Consider the following 18,653-nt stretch of genomic DNA (forward strand, 5'->3'; position numbering starts at 1 on the left):
TAAATGAACACATCTGTTTTTTAATTAACTGTTTTATGATGTATGTATGCAGTGTATGTATGTATGTATGTATATATATATATATGAATATGAAGAGTTTGTTTGCAAAAACCGATAAGTCCATTTTTGAAGATTTCCAAGTACGGTCACTGTCATAAAGTACAAAATAATACCTTTTAAATGATACATTGGTCACTACATATAAAGGTACATTTTTGAAGTTATGATCAAAAGAAGCAAAAATTTTCTTATTATTCTCTTTATTTTTCTTGACCTTTAATCGCAAATATCTCCATTTGACAAACTCTTCATATATATATATATATATATATATATATATATATATATCACAGGATAAACTCTTTCTTGTTGGCATATATCTAGGACATTTTTCTGCAAGTTAATCACAAACATTTACTTCTAGCTATCGTATTATTGCCCTTTTCAGTGAAACACAGAGCAGCTACTTGATAAGTCTTTTCATTTCAATATGTACTATTCACCTTAATCTCTGTTATCTAAGGAAGTGAAACATATGTTTTGTCGAAAAATGAAATAAACTTTGAATTGAATTGAATTATAAGTATTTGCTGAAGACATCCCGTGAAGACATTTTCCTTAATGAAACGAGAAAAGCCTATGTTTTTCGGCGAGAAGGTGAACATTAAATTACATTGCTAGGAAACCGGGGGTATGACATTCTATTGACTACTAATATGAAAAACTCAATTGACAAAATACTGTACTGACATGGTAGGACCATATTATTGTATGACATAGCATGAAATACCAGTCCACGGTTATCCATTACAAAGTGTAGGAAATAGACCTGCAAAGAAATCCCTAATTCCTTTTGATATTATGTTTATTGAGGGGATATAAATCCATTTCTCACAGGCCCGGATGTTCCAAGTATTATATTATTTATTAGTGGAAAAATAGAGCAAAGAAAATGGGATTCCATCGGGATTCGAACCCGAGACCTCCGGAATGCAAGTCCGGTGCTCTACCGACTGAACTATAGAAAGCCCTAGTTCAGTGTTCGTCCCAGAAACCGTAAATTCTCAATGCTGGAATGATCAGAAGCTATAGCAGTGTGCATTATATTAATGACAGTTCTGTAATCTTGGAGGCGGCAGGCGAAATAAGAGTACTCATCACCAAAAAGAAGGCCGTTGCTTGAAAATATTGAGCCTGTTTCGAAAGCATGTAATAAAACTTTCAAGTGATGCAAAATCAAGGTTAAAAAAGGCATTCTATAGCAACACACCCACAAATATTCTAGTGCCACCCTTGATAAAACAAACTATAACCATACAAATTGATCGTCGTGGGAAAATCTACCATTACATATACCATAACATCACTTCTGCGTTTGAATAAGGAGAAAAAAAAAATAACTCCTGTCTAAAATGATTGCTTTTAATTGTGCCCCTGTTAGATAATCTGAATATCCAATCCAATCTCATCAAGACCGAAGAATTCCATGATGAGCACATTTTCTATCTTTCCTAGACTGACTTCAATGGTTCCTGTGTTCCACACCGAAATTGCCCAGGGTACTTTCCATTTATAATGCAGGTTTAATTAAAGTTCGTAAAACCCCTCTTTGAACTGCCTATGTTTGTGCATGATGGAGATTGCAATGAAAACATCGAATACTTACAAACATTTCAAGAGTTGATAATTAAGCTGTCATAACTTATCCATAAATTCGTTCCCTTCATAATCCCGATTTTATTGGATTGCGCTTGTCATACTTATTGGATTTTTTCCTCATTGGAAGGGGGTATGAGCGGCTCTTCTTTTTGTTTCTATTTTCTTTGTAACCTAGATTGTCACGAAACGAGTGAAAATCTAATAATAAAGGGTTGTTTCTTTGTTCTAAACTGAGCAAGTGAAGGGGAAAAAGTAATAAACCTGAGTACAATAAGAAAGAAAACTGTAATGAATCTTTGTCATGACACACACCATCGTTTACGCTACAGATTGCTCTGTTCTTTTTATTAGCGTTAGGATTTCTTCATCGATTGAAAGAATGTGTCAGATAGAGACCGATGATTAATGTTTGTCTTTTCTTTGTCTTCATTTGATTTCAATTTGCTCTAAGATTTTTCCAATACTCGTGAAATAAAACAGTACCATCAATCAAACCATGACGTACGTAGAAATGTAAATGTAAACAAACAAAATATTTTCTAAATGATGTAAGGAAGACTTTTTTTGCTATATTTAAGAGTAAAACAAACAAACAAACACAGAACTTTCCCGAAGTAATGAATACAAAAACTTTGTTATTTCTAAGGACAGTCTGGCGATGTCACAGGATCATATTACTCATTTAGTCATTATACACATACGCACACACACACACACACACACACACACACACACACACACACACACATATATATATATACATATTATATATATATATATATATATATATATATATATATATATATATATATATATGAAGAGTTTGTTTGCAAAAACCGATAAGTCCATTTTTGAAGATTTTGAAGTACGGTCTCTGTCATAAAGTGCAAAATAATACCTTTTAAATGATATATTGGTCACTACATATAAAGGTATATTTTTGAAGTTATGGTCAAAGAAGCAAAAATTTTCTTATTATTCTCTTTATTTTTCTTGACCTTTAATCGCAAATATCTCCATTTGGCAAATATGGACTTATCGGTTTTTGCAAACAAACTCTTCATATATATATATATATATATATAGTTGAGACAATGTAGATAACAGAAGATGTCGCATGAAACCGGCAGAGTTGTGAAGCTTTCGACCGTGGTCTTCCTCAGCTTTAATGTCTGTTTGTGAAACGAAATATATGTTTTTGAGCATAACAAATCTGAAGTCATATACACAATATATTAAATATAAGTTGAGCATGAGTTAACAGTTACATGACATACTTGGCAATATTTTTTGGCACTTTGTAACTTTGTTATGCTCAAAAACATATATTTCGTTTCACAAACAGACATTAAAGCTGAGGAAGACCACGGTCGAAAGCTTCACAACTCTGCCGGTTTCATGCGACATCTTCTGTTATCTACATTGTCTCAACTATAATTTCACTTAAGATGACAGAGGCGTGCGGTAGGAATATCAGCATCATCACACTATATATGTATAGATATATATATATATATATATATATATATATATATATATATATATAAATATATTTATTTATTTATATCAAATATGTCATCAAATATAGCACAAAAAAAGCAAACAAAATGCCCCATCATACCAGCAGAGTAATATTTACAGAAACACTGACCAGAAGACCGTATTCATTAATAATCGAAACGTTTTATAGACGAAATCTTTCAAATTCTGGAATGTCATAGCAGAATAGATATACAGTACTGTACATAAAATAAGAAATATACATATGTATGCAGTTAGTATGTAACATTACAGGAGAAAGCTTTTGACCTTCAGTTCCCAACTTACGTATTCAGCCTAGAGTAGGGGTGTTTATAATATGTGCTCTGCTAAAATGTATATCATGTAAACAGTGTATGCATGTATATGTGTGAAAATTCGCTGAGTGTATTAGGAGCCGTGTTCAAAACCAGTTGCACCAAACGGATTTCCCATTTTGAAGATGTGACAAAGACACAGATATAACCATCTTTAATGTATTTTGATTATAACTCTCTATTATATTGAATAGCAGCGTACGCATTGATTTCGTAAAATTGATAATTCCAAACTTAAAGTTCATATATTTTTTTCGTCATGTTCATTACAGACCTTGAAAATATATCTCAAGAGGTGGGTATTCTGTAGAAAACGGGTAAGACATCAATGAACGGTAGATGCGCCATGCCTCTACGGACACTACTGAACAGCGCTGAAGACACGCGTCTTTGTGGACAGTGGTTCTCTGTGTAGACCTTGTGTGTGTATACTCCACCAGTCTCCTCATGGCGCCACACAGTTGGCGTCGCCATGATGACGCCGGTCGCCGAAGCGATGGAGATGTCCAGCACACGAGGCGCCACGCGCAAACCGACACACGGTGACTGCGGGCGGGGTAAAACACGCTCTGGCCTGCCAGTATTCAAAACATTTCCCTTTCATACTGCGTGTTAATCACCACCACCGAAAAAAAGTCTTTGCTCCCAGAAAGAAGTGATTGTGTATGAAAATGTAGATCCGATAAATAAAGCTCACTTGATATTTCAAAGGTATGGGTATAAAATGTCTCTCCACCCATATCCACCTTACCCCGTTTGCCCTCCCTTCGTTCGATTCAGTGTCAGTTTATCCTAATGATGGCAGAAATCCTTACTCTAAGAAATTCAATTTAACTTGATATTCTGTTTACAAGTAATCTTATTTGATACTAATACGTATGATAGATACCTAAACAACAATGATGGAAAGGAGAATCTTTCTTTAATGTTTCAATTGTAATTTTCATTCAATATTTATGATATTTATATGTAATATAATCATATTATTTCTAAGCATTTTCTTCATGAATGTTTAAAGATGGTAATGTACATAACTTTTTGCAGTTATTGCAAAAGTATTGCAGTGGCACAAATTTGCCGGTTGTAGGCGTAAGTTCACACACTCATTCATTTGACTTTAATATCGGAAGTATTACGCCTGGCAGCTTTAACGGAATGACAAAAAAGGGCTAAAATACTCATGAAATATGTGTCTATACTGAAAAAGAGTTTAGATGGAGATTTTAAATGAACTTGCTCTCGTTTAAAAATGATGCGAGATTGGAGCTATCATCTGACGATCTATATCTTCGGAGTCGTAGAAGTATTATTTTAATACAAAACAAGTGATAGGAAGTACCGTCGTGTTATGCTTTGTAAGTTTAAAACATCTCTTTAAAGCTTTTTGTAAATTTATATTTCATGACGTCAGTAGTTATTTTTCTTGATGAGAGCAATTGTGTTTGGAATTCTCATGAAAGGGGGCGACTCTAGAGGTGGGAGATCATAGCTCGTCTAAGACATGATAGGGAGTCAACTCGTGGTCATTCATATTAATGCCAAGTCGTGAGGAACATTTTAGTTGATTTTCTGAGAACTACACATGCAGCTGTGGCATATCTAGCAAATAATATTAGGTATGTTTTTCCGTACTTATTCAAGATCAAGTCTATGGTCATCATGAAGATAAATAAAAAATGTTGGGAGGGGATGGGGCGAATTGTCTCTTTTACATGTAGAATCAGAGTGTCAGTCAATTACAACGTTGGTGTCTTCACTCTAGTCACTTGTTATTTGTCATGAGGTACTTTATATCCCAAGCTGTAATGACACCTGCTATGTATCATATATTCAAGAATCACTATTGAATTGCTGGTACTAGCAAGCATCTGGAAAAACTATTAGCTCTGGCACAGAAGAATATGTATCACAAATAACCAACCTCTATTTGGTGTTAGGACATTGTGTATCCAAGAGGAAGGGTGAGATCGAAATATATCAACAGTCACCGGACAAGGATGTTATATTCGTATTGCTGGTTATACAATAGCCGTGATGCATTTTTTCCCAAGGTTATTTCAGTCTAATCATTATAGACGGTAAGACCTCATTAGCTTTATCGGCCATCGCATTGTTTTATGGTGTGTTTTTCATTTAGTGTGTCAAGAAGAAAGTTGCAGCCAACACTACAGCATGACAGTCGTGACAAAATATTAAAACAACAACAAGCGTAAAAGAACATCAAGAGATGATGAGATTCTGTGTATACTCAGATCGAAAACATTTCAAAGAAAGCACTCAGTAGTTGAACCTCAAAATCACGTCTAAACAAACGATATATGTAGTTTGATAATGGCGAAAGATTTTGATTGCAATTGGCAATTAGCGGTGATCAAGACTGTCCTCAACATAATAGCATCAAATGCCACTTTCTCTCACCTAAAACCGTAAATATAGAGTCTTTTAACTTACAGATTATATCCTGAAGAGAAAAAGATCTTTGTGTGATATTTTTGTATAATTTCATAAACCGCAAATCATCGAAAAGTAGCATGTCTGTCCGTGCAGAAATGGAAAGGGATTATGCTGAAAACAAAAATCACGCTGCCCATAGAAGCATACTCCTTTTTCATGCTTTCCTATTTCTTTCCTCCCGAGGAATAGCTTCTTCGTCGAAAAGAACATTTCCAAATTATCTCAGGGGGAACAAATATCTGCTCTTGACTTTTGCTGTGGGCGCGGATGGTCAGTTACTACGCTGGTAATATCGTCACAACTCTGTAACGTCGATGCTGAAATCAGCAAGCTTTTATTGGATGAAGCAGGTAAGCGATGAGATTATAATTAATGCTGGAGTCAGATTAACACCAGCCCAGTTCCCACATCGGCCCTGTCTAACTGCCACTCAAAAGATGGTGACATGGCTTCGATGATCAAACAGGTTTTTACTCAGCATCAACCCACATGACTTGGAAAGTGGCTGCATTCTAGTCGTGGAAAACAAATAAACTTGTAATGAGTAAACTTTGCTGAAAAAATAGGATCAAGGCAGTTTGCCTTGGGAAACTGAGTCCCGTTGATTGACGCGTAATATCATTATACTATTAATGCGACAGCAAATGGTCATTTGAACAAATTTGTTTTCCTTTCCTAGTGTTACGTTATTATTCTTATAATTTTCTTTTGTATTTGTGCTCACAGTTTTAAATGTCTTATTTGATTTTCTTACAGCTTTTAATTTCCTCGACGTTCACTCACCTCTTTCAAGTTAAGTTGCTTTAGGACTGTATTTTATGGACAACTTCGGTTCCTTTAGAAGTCAGCCGTTCATATCCCTCCCAGGCCCCGGATGTCAGGAATGTTTTAACTGACTACACAATATATTTAAAGGATCCTAATTTTTCCACCGTGTATTCGGATGTAAAGGAATGATAAAACTTATTCTCTGTGATGAAACGAGTGAACAAATACATGAGATTTTTCGAGAAAACAGTGGACACTGAAATATGTTTGAGGATTAATATAGCGTTTCCTTATGTTTCATCAAATCTATTAAACGCATCACGTATTTTGTTTGTGTGTTGTCTTCTGCCCGTTCTGCTATTGCACGAGATTGTTATCTTTCCGTTTCTATATGTTTTTTGGTTTCTTTTTCTATCTGTCGAAGACACCGCTAAACGTTCAGCGTGCTCCTGAAAACAGTGTCTCTAAATGTGTCGCAATAAGCAATGGAGCATTGACTTTCTGAGTGGTTCACAGTATACAAGTTTGCTTTTTAGTAGACCTCTCAAGTCTTTTTTTTTTTTCTTCTCACTGAAGTGTAACTTTGTATTTTTGCCAGTATGCATTCTTATGTTTATCCGTATCATTTATCCCTTGCAAAGTCGAATGTTTATGTTTATGATATAATTCCTGATTTATTCTGTGTTACGTTTTGTTGGAAAAAGAAGAATGAAAATAAATGAATTGAATTGAATTGAATTGAATTGAATTGAATTGAATTGAATTGAATTGAATTGAACTGAATTGAATTGAATTGAATTTCTAATTCTAATTTGACCATGGACGTCTTTCATCAGTTTGAAGATGGAATGGAAAGCTGTTTCACCACATGCCCTGCTTATTGAAGAGTGCAGAGAAACAAGATTACTAAAATTATTTCTCTATGAAGTCTCATTTTGATGCACTCTCAATCTAATTTTAGAAAAAGCTTATGAAGAACTGTTGTATCTGTCGCGATTACCAAACCTCAAAATAATGATGTTAGAGGAGAATATCAAATGTAGGGTGTCTGTTTTAAACTCTGTCGAAATACAACAAATGAGACATTCTTTCAGTTGGATGGAAACTGACACAAAGAAAAATGACAATTTCTGAACAAAAATTTAAATCGTACCTAATGTGAAAATAAAATAACAGGTACAAAATGTACAAGACAATGAGATAGAAACGGCTAAGATGTTTTCTTGTCTAAGCTGAGTTAAAAAAAAAAAGGCATTTACAGAGAGAGGTGATTGTTCTAAGTATACACTTAGATAAGAAATATTATTACCGTAAAAACGTTGTTTTCAAAAAATGGCATATCCAACATAATCTTATTTAACATCACAATGTATATTATGTATTTTGGGTATTGTATGTGTGTATTTGTGTGTGTTTCGAATTTTTGTTCCTTGTTCTTACGGTTGAGTGTGTCATCTGTCTTTGGTCATAGGAGTATACCACCTGACTCGCTGGTCTCAGTTCAATCTGTAAGCATTCTCATTCATAATTCTAGAAATGCATCTTTATTTCCCCTTTTTCCTGAATTAACGAAGCTAGAAATACTTCACAAATTGATATTAGATTGAAGAGACTTCAAGAATACCACAAAAGATAAGATTTTCATCAATTAAGATTATCATGTATAATTTTTAATATTATATACTAGACATTCTTTGAGATTACACATGTAAGGAAATTATGTACTAGACATTCTTTGAGATTACACATGTAAGAAATGACTGATGTACACAGACATGCAGTGTAGTTAAACCAAAGATTTTCTTCAAATCTTCCCTCTGATTCCTGCTTATCGCAGGAGAACATAATTCCATCTAAGAGGGCTTTTTTTTTTGTTTTTTTTTTAACAAGATGAGTTTCAACCCAATTTGAGGGTAAGAACCGTATTATTTTTTCTCCCTTTCCGAAAAATTTAACTTTTTACGAGAAATATTCATACCAGCTTATTTCAAGCTATCTCTACATAATACGGGTGCTTCGAATGGCTTGGAGTTATACACTCACAGAGAGAGCCTACACATTGCTACCTGACTTATGAAAATCAAGTAATACGCCCCCACCCCCCCCCCCAAAAAAACACACACACACACACACACACACACACACACCAAAAACAAGGTAGAATAAAGACCTTGGCGGTCTCTTAATCTAGTTTGATCAAAATTCATTTCATATTTGATCGCGATGACATTAAAATCTGTGTTTACCTCTCCCACGAAATATAGGATCAATGGTCTATTGAGGGATCGCTGTTTTCTTAACATCACAATGGCTGGATAGATAGGTATCTCTGTCCCTATTGACCAAAACAAAAACAAAAACGCAGAAAAGTTCACACAGTTTGAAGGCCTCTGTCGCTGGGCTGTATGCATTTGTATTTTGTGCTGGTAACTTTAATCAAATCACCCTTTTTTGTTGGTAGCGCTAAGTTTTCGCGCTGGTATCAAAGCGTGCAGAGATCACTATCGCCAGCTATGATTCAGAGGAAACTGGGCCTATAATTTGCGGGTTTATAGGTTAGAAATTAGAGTGGGGAGGGGTGCAGAAAAGCGACCGCACGCTTTATTGGAACTGATTTGGCGTTAGGACCTACTCGAGCGGTGCTAATTCGTACTGTCACTACATAACATCGACACGTTCTATAGGTGAAAAAATGACTCGGGGCTAACTGTTATTGAAAACGGCGTAAGCGCGTTATTTCTGTCGCTATTCCCTTTTTAACTTGCTAAGATTAAGATTGGGGCCCGGCAAGAGTTATGAACCCTGCAACTCGCGGTGAAATAACTTCATGATCAAGTCTCAGACCACACTGAGAGAATTGAAAACTTCTTCGTTTTTACCACGGCTGCTTTGTGGTAATTACTTCACGAAAAAAACCTCATTTACTGCTTGTCTGCCGGTTTGAAACATCTAGCGAAAGTTATTATATTCCCTTGTAATAAAATGTTTTCATGTACGAAGCAAGGCGGTTGTGTATGACACATGCATCTTTACTGTCGGAACCGAATAAGTGACCTTAATGTTTTGCTTTTACATGTCATATTAGAAAGTAATAATCATGGGAATTGATGAAACGTTGAAGAAATAACTAGAAGTCGCAATATTGTGATATTATCTCTCTGCAGGAATAGGAAGTTGTTGGACAATCGTACATACAGTGTAATTATTACCAATCTCACTAAGCGCAGTTCCATGGATGACAATATTACGACATGAACAAAACTTCCGAAACGTTCATGAACAAAGGAAGAACAATACTGGCAAGAAATGTAACAATTAATTACAGGTGGAGTATCACTTGATGCGAAGTATATTCATCATCAGTAAATAGAATACTATTCCCCTGATTACGCCGATATTATTTTGACAGACTATATACTTTGCTTAGGTTTCGAAAGTTTACACATGAACACTCGATGAAATGGACTATAGCAGATGCATACAAAGGTAAGAACACCTAAACTTTCGATGTTGTTTCACATTATGCTCAGAATATATTACTGTGAACGTTGATGGTTGAATATATATCAATCGTAGAAATAGGAAACAAAGATAAACATAGTCATAACGTTTTCAATACGAAAACAGATGCCTAGTAACAGTATGATTTTAGTACATGAATTCAAACAATTATACAGTATAGATAAATAAATGTTTGTACCTACCTACCCAAACATGCATAGATACAGACATAAAAGTAGATACAGTTATCGGAAAACAATTTATGACGCGTTTGATATATTCAGTTGTTTCTGAAGCCCTGGTCCCGTTTGGGTAGGAAGTGGGTGTATATTCATACTACATGCCTTCGACAGCGTCCATGTGTGAACTTAAACTCTGTAACCCCCGCGTGTTCAGGAAGCATGCCTGCCCACTGCGATCCATCACCTCGACAAGCTGGCATTGTCCCTCATTATGGACCCGACAGGATTGCTTCCTTCATTTTTTCACCATTCTTTTCGCCTGATATAATTCCCTGACAACATAAAATGCCACAACAACACACTGGTCGCTCCATCCCCCGAGCTAAGCACAAATTATCAATGTCTTTGATAGATATACTTCCGAGTTTGGAAGAAATGGAATCGTTTAACTCCCTTGAAAAAAAAAAAGGAGGGAAGGCTTTTGTTGCCAGCAATGAAAGGAAAAGTGGAGAAGCAGAGGGCATTATTACAGCTCCTTGCTCCCCTTGCCACAAAATACCGTGGCCCCTGATTGAAAAGTTGACTATTGTTCGTGTTTTTAGTTGCTGTAATTGGCATAGGGCTCGCGATACAATACATGAACTCTGAGGACCCATGCACAATACAGTCCGAAAGCTAAGCCCAAACCCGCTTCCTCCCAGCGCAAGGTGTTTTCAGCAGTTACCCAGGCGCTCTAGACTTGTATGGGCTCTATTGAGCTTCTGTCGGGGATGTTTAAAGCTGTATCCTTCTATGTAGCATGACTCATATTTGATAGTCATTAATAGAGGGGGGGTTTGTCACCGGGTGACCACAATGAGAAAAAAAAATCTATAAGTTTAGGGAAGTTTGTTTTGCAGGGCGAAAATTGCCGCACTTCCACGTACGGTAAAGTTTGTGTGTTTGTTGTTGTTGTTGTTGTTTTTTCAGACTAATCTTTTCTTCTCGCAAAACCTATGGTTGATACTAAAACGTCTCTCTAATTATTGAAATTGTTTTTGACACAAATGTATGTTGTTTCTTTGTACCAAATACATGACGATGGCAAGAGCATAGCTCCACTCAATCAAATGTCACAAAGTGATATCTAATTATTCCAGACGAGTGGCCATGTCTCAATAAAGTTCTTTTCCAAATACATAATGTTATACATTCACATACGAAGTGAAAATAAAATCAAAATTCAGAGACGTCGAAAAATGGACAATACATCTAGATAACTGCCTCCTTCTCGTCTGACCTCTAACATTCAATGTCTCCCTGGTATAGGCAATGAAACAAAACTCTTGATAGAAGATAAAAGTGGATCTAATTACGAGCTTAATTTCGCAAACTGTTAATGCGCTTGAACAGATACAAATGTAAGGTGAAACTTCTTCTTGAACTTTACGCGGTGATTTTAGTGTTACTCTAAAGGTGTTTTCAAAATTCACTAAAAACAATCGTATCACGCACTCGCTGATTAAATACTTGCAATGGTGACGAGAAGGTCATAGTGTAATAAAGAACAAGGTATGGGGGAAAAAGATGCGTTGCTTTTTAAGATTAAAGGGATGGTACAGTATTGGTGGAGATGAGAATTGGGCTTTTAACTTTTTGCAAGATACCAAGAAAACACGTATGATATAGTATAAAACATACCATTTTAAGAGGAATTCAAAGCTTATCTGAGGAAAATCGGGTTTGGAATGACTGTAACATCTAAAAACAAAGCAAAACAAAGCTATCGTTGTTAGTGTGGGTCCCACACCAAAACCAATTTTCATCAAATAAACATTGAATTCCTCATAGAATTACATGTTCTTTCATATTTCATAAAAGGTTTCTCATTATCTCACCAAAAAAATGTTAGAAACCTGAAATTAGGTCTCAACCAAAACCATACGATCCCTTTAAAGTACATGATTTGTCATTTGTAGAACCAGAGTGTCCCTTATAGAGAAAGTACAATGGATAATGAATGAATCAATCAATCAGTGTAACCATATATCTACATATTCGTATATAACTGTACAATTAACTTCTCTGCCATCATTATGCAAATGAAGCAAATCTCGGAATAATGTTAAGGCAATAAGTTAGCCCGTCTTTTCGAACCAATGGCATTGTAGTCACTTAAATTGATGTCGGCCCGAGTAATGCTAGATGAGTTCTGTTTTAAGTACCATTGAGTACTGCGCATTGGCAAACTTCAACGTGTTTTTCATGAAACTGTGAAGAGAAACACATGTCCAATTCCAAAGATATGAGGGATTTTGGAACTTAACATAGGTCTCAAAGAAAGTGAGCAATGAACTAAATGATTTTGCATCAATTTAGTAATGTCATGGTTTTATATTTTTACATTTCTTCAAGGGAAAATTCTTTGATATTGGTATTGTACAGCAAATAAGAATACAAATGTATACAATCATCTGTTTGGATTGCACGTTTCAAAATTAAAAAATACAACATAATAAACACTAATATCTATTGGTAAAATCAAAGGTGTTTGAAAGAAGTAACAGAAATATTTAAGGGCTTACATGAGCCAGCTTGTAAAACTGCAGGTCCCCAAATTCATGGGTGTGAACATTTCGCAAAACGGGTATGAATGTCTTGACCAACTAAAATTATTCCAACAATAAAACCAGTGCAGAAGAATATACATGAAAAAAAAAAAGTTGCTTCGACCTATCTCATGAATAACTTCATACATTTCATGATGTATGATGGTAAAAGTACTCAAAATTAAAGCATCGCAACGGTATGAATGTAATATGTTACATTGGAAAGTATTTGAAAATAATATTTTATAGTTTGTACATAAAAGATGATAACAATATTTTAATACCATTGCACTACATCAGTATCAGAATAATACAATGTATCATGTCAACACCCTCAAAATATAACGCTGTGTTATGCTTCCTTATAAACTAAATCTAACAAAATTTGAGGAATCTTTAGTTGAGCAAATAAGGGTAATGACAACAACATTAAAGACCGTCTGAATTACGCTACTTTTCATTGTAAGTACAAAAGGAAAAGTCTGACAACCTGCATCTATTTTCACTTTGTAAATGAAACGCGTGCACCATAATTCTAAGTTTGAATCAGAATCACTATGGATTTTTCGAATTCGTTTGTTTGTTTGTTTGTTTGTTTGATTTATTGTTCTTCCTACACAATTTCATACATAAACTAAGATTCTTTTCAGTAATATCACATACATATCAGTAAGCAGATTACAATGTACATGATTCAAAGAAGGAAAACTAATGTGTGAATAAATTCCATTAACAAAATATAATTCGTATTACCAAATTTCCAAATAATTACCTGAGAAATTATGCGGAAGAAGGACTGCCACTATAAGGAAAAGCTTGAACACGTGGCAGCCCAGAGACCTATCTACACAATACACATATATTGTTTGCGGAATGGGGAAGTACTACAAAATATAGTACACTATAAATGCATTATGATAAGAAGCTTGTCTTTCATCTTCATGTGATATGCTGTATGAAATTATTCTCTACATTCTCGTAAATAAGCATATTCTCATGTCTGATAGAAAAAAATAACCTATGACTATTTTGCACATTTCATCATCAGGAAATTTCAGATTTGATGAATTAGCCACAATTGTGCGCATATTGGTGTAAAACACAATATAAATGAGCCATGTTGAGATATTTTCCACAATTTTGGTTGTTTCCTTATCTTTATTTTTCCTCTTGTGATTCTTCATTAATACGACACATTTTTTGGTGCTTTGCCTTGTTACGATTTAGTGTGATATTAGATTTTCAAATTCTCCGTCAATTTGAAATTTTTTATATTGTAAAAGAGCGTGCATAAACTACTAAAGGATGAGAATTAGATTGTTTATTTGGACAAGAATATTATTATCCAAAGCAGTTTAAAGGAGTTGAATCTTATAAAGTATACGTATGTCTGAAGAGTTCCTTTCCAAAAAGTGTTAGATTCATTTTTCATCAAATAGGACTTTTTGACAGAAATGTATTCATTTTTACTAGTCCCATCCTTTAAGAAAATGGAGAAATCAGGCAATGAAAGTAGTTTTGTTCCAAAAGGTGGTAAATCCATATAAGTTTTGTTCTCAAGAAAGGGTGCTTAATTTAGCAGAATCCAATCAGAAAGCCGTGTACATGCTTCACCCCACTTTGACCCCAGAATATCAAAGACCAGGCCGGCCCTGTGACCAATATATTACTTTACTATTGGCTGTAAAATGTTTCTTTTCTGCGCATGTAAATTCTTTGTAGAGATGGAGGAAACATCAGGAGAATGTGTAGAGATAACAATTATTCATCCCAGAGGAATACACAAATCGACTAAAACTAATCGCTAAAACAACTTTGTTGTTCATTTATATTGTACATCATCGTGGTAAAAGATTGTTCCAAACGTTACCTACTCCATAACAAAATAATAATTATTTAAGAATCAGTGTAGATTTTTCTATTAAAGTCACATTTTCTTTGTGCTATTATGGAGAACTATTATGGGACATAAAGTCATCGCACGAAAACACTTAGGAAGATATGAAAAAAAAAACCCTAGATTTTCTCCCCACAATCAAAAGTGTATTTAGCACCAAAGGAACTCTTCACATAGTGTATAAATATGTATATCTATATATGCATATATATATATATATATATATATATATATATATATATATAGCGAAGAATCAAGAAATAAACTAGTAATGCATTATTTCGCCAATAAGAATGAGTTTATTGAACGACTCATTCTTATTGGCGAAATAATGCATTACTAGTTTATTTCTTGATTCTTCGCTATATTGGAGCCAATACGTGAATTCGCAACATGTTTATATATATATATATATATATATATATATATATATATATATATATATATATATATAATATATATACTTATATATGTATATGTATATGTTATATAAGCATATGTTTATGCGTGTATAATATGTGTGTGTGTGTGTTATTCCATTTATGTGTTTGTCTGTTTGTTTCTGTCAGTTGTTATACCACTGGATGATCAATAGCTGTCAAAAAACCTGATATATCATATTATGATATACATCGACTGAGGCAATTCTGCCAAATATTAAAGTGGAAAACAGCGCTTCCTGTGGGTTTTTTTTTTTGGGGGGGGGGGGATTAATTTATGGGAGCCGATTTAGATTGTATTAAAAAAAAGAAATAAGATTTATTTGTAAGAATAAACCTGCTTCCATTATACGATTTCAATTAATTCATCTTCGCATGAGACGAGGGCTTGATTTTGCCATCCGCTGAGTGATCTCTTCGCATGCCCTTTAAGATGGTTCTGGGCAGAGATTCGGGCAAGGTCAGCTCCAAAAACCAGACAAACGGTAAACAAACAAACAAACAAACAAACGAGCAAACAGAAAGATGCAGGACATTTTTTTTTTTTTTTTGGAAAAAATTGACGAAATGTATCTCTGTACAAGTCACGTGGGATACCTGCCTGTCCGGTGACAATTCTTTAAGAAGCAGCCTAGTGATTGATCATTTCTGTAATGGGTATAAAAGATGAACGGCAGTATATGTCAAAATTGTGCCAAAAAAAAAGATAAAATGCTACGATGCCGTATCTCTTTGTTTTTTGTGTTTATTAGTTTTCCTTTTGTTTGCGTGTTTGAGCATCCATATGTTGTATAATGTAACTCTAAGTTTGGCACACAGTGGGAGTGGACTGATACGGTTGTACTCTCTTATGCGAGAGAGGATTTGTTGTTAAACAGGTTTGAGACTCTGGCCATCATGGCTAACTGATGGGCACTGGTCCACCGATCTGTTTGGTGGAAAGACGAAGTGCAAACACTTCGTACATAGGCCTGACCATCTAAGTAAACACCGTCGGTTTTCCTCTGGCACTTAGAACGTGGCTCTTGACTGACCCCGAAGAGGATATGCACCTCTGAACAAGGGCTTTCTACCACAAGGAAAACAATTGTTTGGAAGAAAGCGTTTCATCTCCATCCGGATAGCTTTTCCATTTCCACATCCCCCTCTTCCTCTCCATCACTTGCCTGGCTTCTCTTAAAATCTAATTGCAGACACCTAAAATCTCCTTCTTCTTCTCTTGCTCTCTCATCTCTCTCTCTCTCTCTCTCTCTCTCTCTCTCTCTCTCTTTGGCTTTTCCTTCTTTCCTTGATCTTCATTACAAAAGAAAAAAATGAACCCGTTTGAAATACCATTGCACAGAAGAAAAAAGAAATAAACGATTAATAAAGATCTATGACTGTGAAAGTGAATTTCTAAGAAAAGTGCAAACGCTCTCGAATCAATTCCACGACGATTATCATTAGAATATAAATACCAAGGCATTGCAGCATTATGCAATTCAATTTTCCATACAAAACTGCACAATAGAAATTTAGAAGTGTTGTTGTTGTTGTTGTTTTTTACAAACAATCTTGAGAGAAATCTAAATATTTTGAGTTGTTGCTATTGTTGCACTTGTCATTGATTGGTACAGTATGACAACATACGCACAGGCACACACACACACACACACACAAAAACAACAACCGGTAATTGTGATGGAATGCTCTAGATTAGTTCATAATCTGTTGACAAGAAAAAGAATTACAATTTCCGACTTCAAAGTAACGTAATATTAAAGAAATGCCCTTGATTATCTCCATTAACGTGGTAAATCTTGGGAAATAAAAATGCGATGGGGTTGACAATTTAAAGATGTTGGATCCTGCGTTATACTGTGAATCGCCTTGAAAGATGTCAATGCTCGTAAAATGGAGAGTTTGCTTCCAAAAGGCGCTCAATCCATCACTTCCAATGGATTGAGCACCTGTTTGAAGCAAGCTCTTCAAATATTATTAGTTATAAAAGTGAAAAATCAATATTATAAACATTAATTCTGGACAGACATTGCATGATTTGAATTACTTATCTTCGGTTGTCAGATTACAAAATTATCTTATTATTATTTGCGACATCCCGTATTCTATCTGAGAGGCAGAAGAAACCTCAAGAATTGCAAAAAAAAAAAGAGTTTCAATACTCAACATCAACACTTACATAAGCCTGCAATATTGTTTTTTCCCATATTATAAATCTGCATTATGGTTTGACTTGAGAAGACTCAAGTACACACACACTCATGTGAGATTATCTCACGGTTATAGTTTCTAAACTCTTGTAAACCTTTGTAGTGGATATGGGTCTGGCATATAACACGGATTCTCCATGGATTTTTACATTGCTGACCCGCTTCACAACGTGTTTTTAGCCACCATGCCATCTTTACTTTGGTGCGTAAATTGGTATGTGGTAAAATTATGTGGTTGATAGTTTTCATGTTAGGATCATCTGACTGCTGGAAGTGATGGTACAACCTAGGCAAATTACACACGATTGGTGTAACCAAATGTTGGTCGATTATTTTGGCAGTGGGGGAGGGTAGTCCTTTTGCACTTGTATTTAAATAATTTATAGAATTAATTACTGCACAGCAACTCGCCGAACACGAACAGATTTCAATTTAAATAAACCACATACTCCAAAAGAACAGGGAATTGAAGTCCGTAGGTGGCGCTCTTTTGGACTAAACAGTGAGCTGAGCGATAATCGTGGACATGATTACCAGAAGTAGATTCAGTGTTTGAGAAGGGAAGTGAAACAGCAAACTCTTCCCCGTGTGATTTGTTCAATCACTTTGCAACACACGAAAGATAATTTACGAGTGTCTCGAAGAAGGGTTCTAAACAAGGGAACCCGCCTTGCTCTGACTTAACGGCTCAAACAAATGTAAATTTTCAAGGACCCGCTAAAAAGTTAGCATAAAAGCTTAGCTGGGGAACCGCCAACCAATACACATTCATATAATTATTCATTAGCCTTCATTTTACACCGTGTCTTTACAAAGAGCACTGTATCCACTTTGGTTGACACAAAACAGCTCATTTCCCCCAATTACTTTAGCTGAGAAAGGAAGGTGGTATAAATAGAGAGCTTGTGAATTGAGTCAGATTGTGCTCGAGTTGACAGTTTGGATTTACGTGGCACGCCGGTCTGCGAGCAGAAAAGCATCGGACGCTGACCGGCCTGGGCGCGGGAGACTCGGGGAGAAGGCGATGACATTACATCAGCGGCCGCTCTGTATTTATTCGTGCGCCTACGGAGCATTCACCGCTGTGAATAGGCGCGC

The 18,653-nt window shown here is 35.3% G+C and overlaps 1 non-coding gene across 1 annotated transcript; it reads right to left on the reverse strand.

Annotated features, from left to right (window-relative positions):
* Positions 1-955: 955 nt before the first annotated feature.
* Positions 956-1,030, reverse strand: Trnaa-ugc (transfer RNA alanine (anticodon UGC)). The gene has a single exon. It is a non-coding gene; the product is annotated as a tRNA-Ala (tRNA).
* Between the last annotated feature and the right edge of the window lie 17,623 nt (positions 1,031-18,653).

The sequence above is a fragment of the Diadema setosum genome, chromosome 10, assembly GCF_964275005.1.
Source record: "Diadema setosum chromosome 10, eeDiaSeto1, whole genome shotgun sequence".
Lineage (NCBI taxonomy): Eukaryota > Metazoa > Echinodermata > Echinoidea > Diadematoida > Diadematidae > Diadema > Diadema setosum.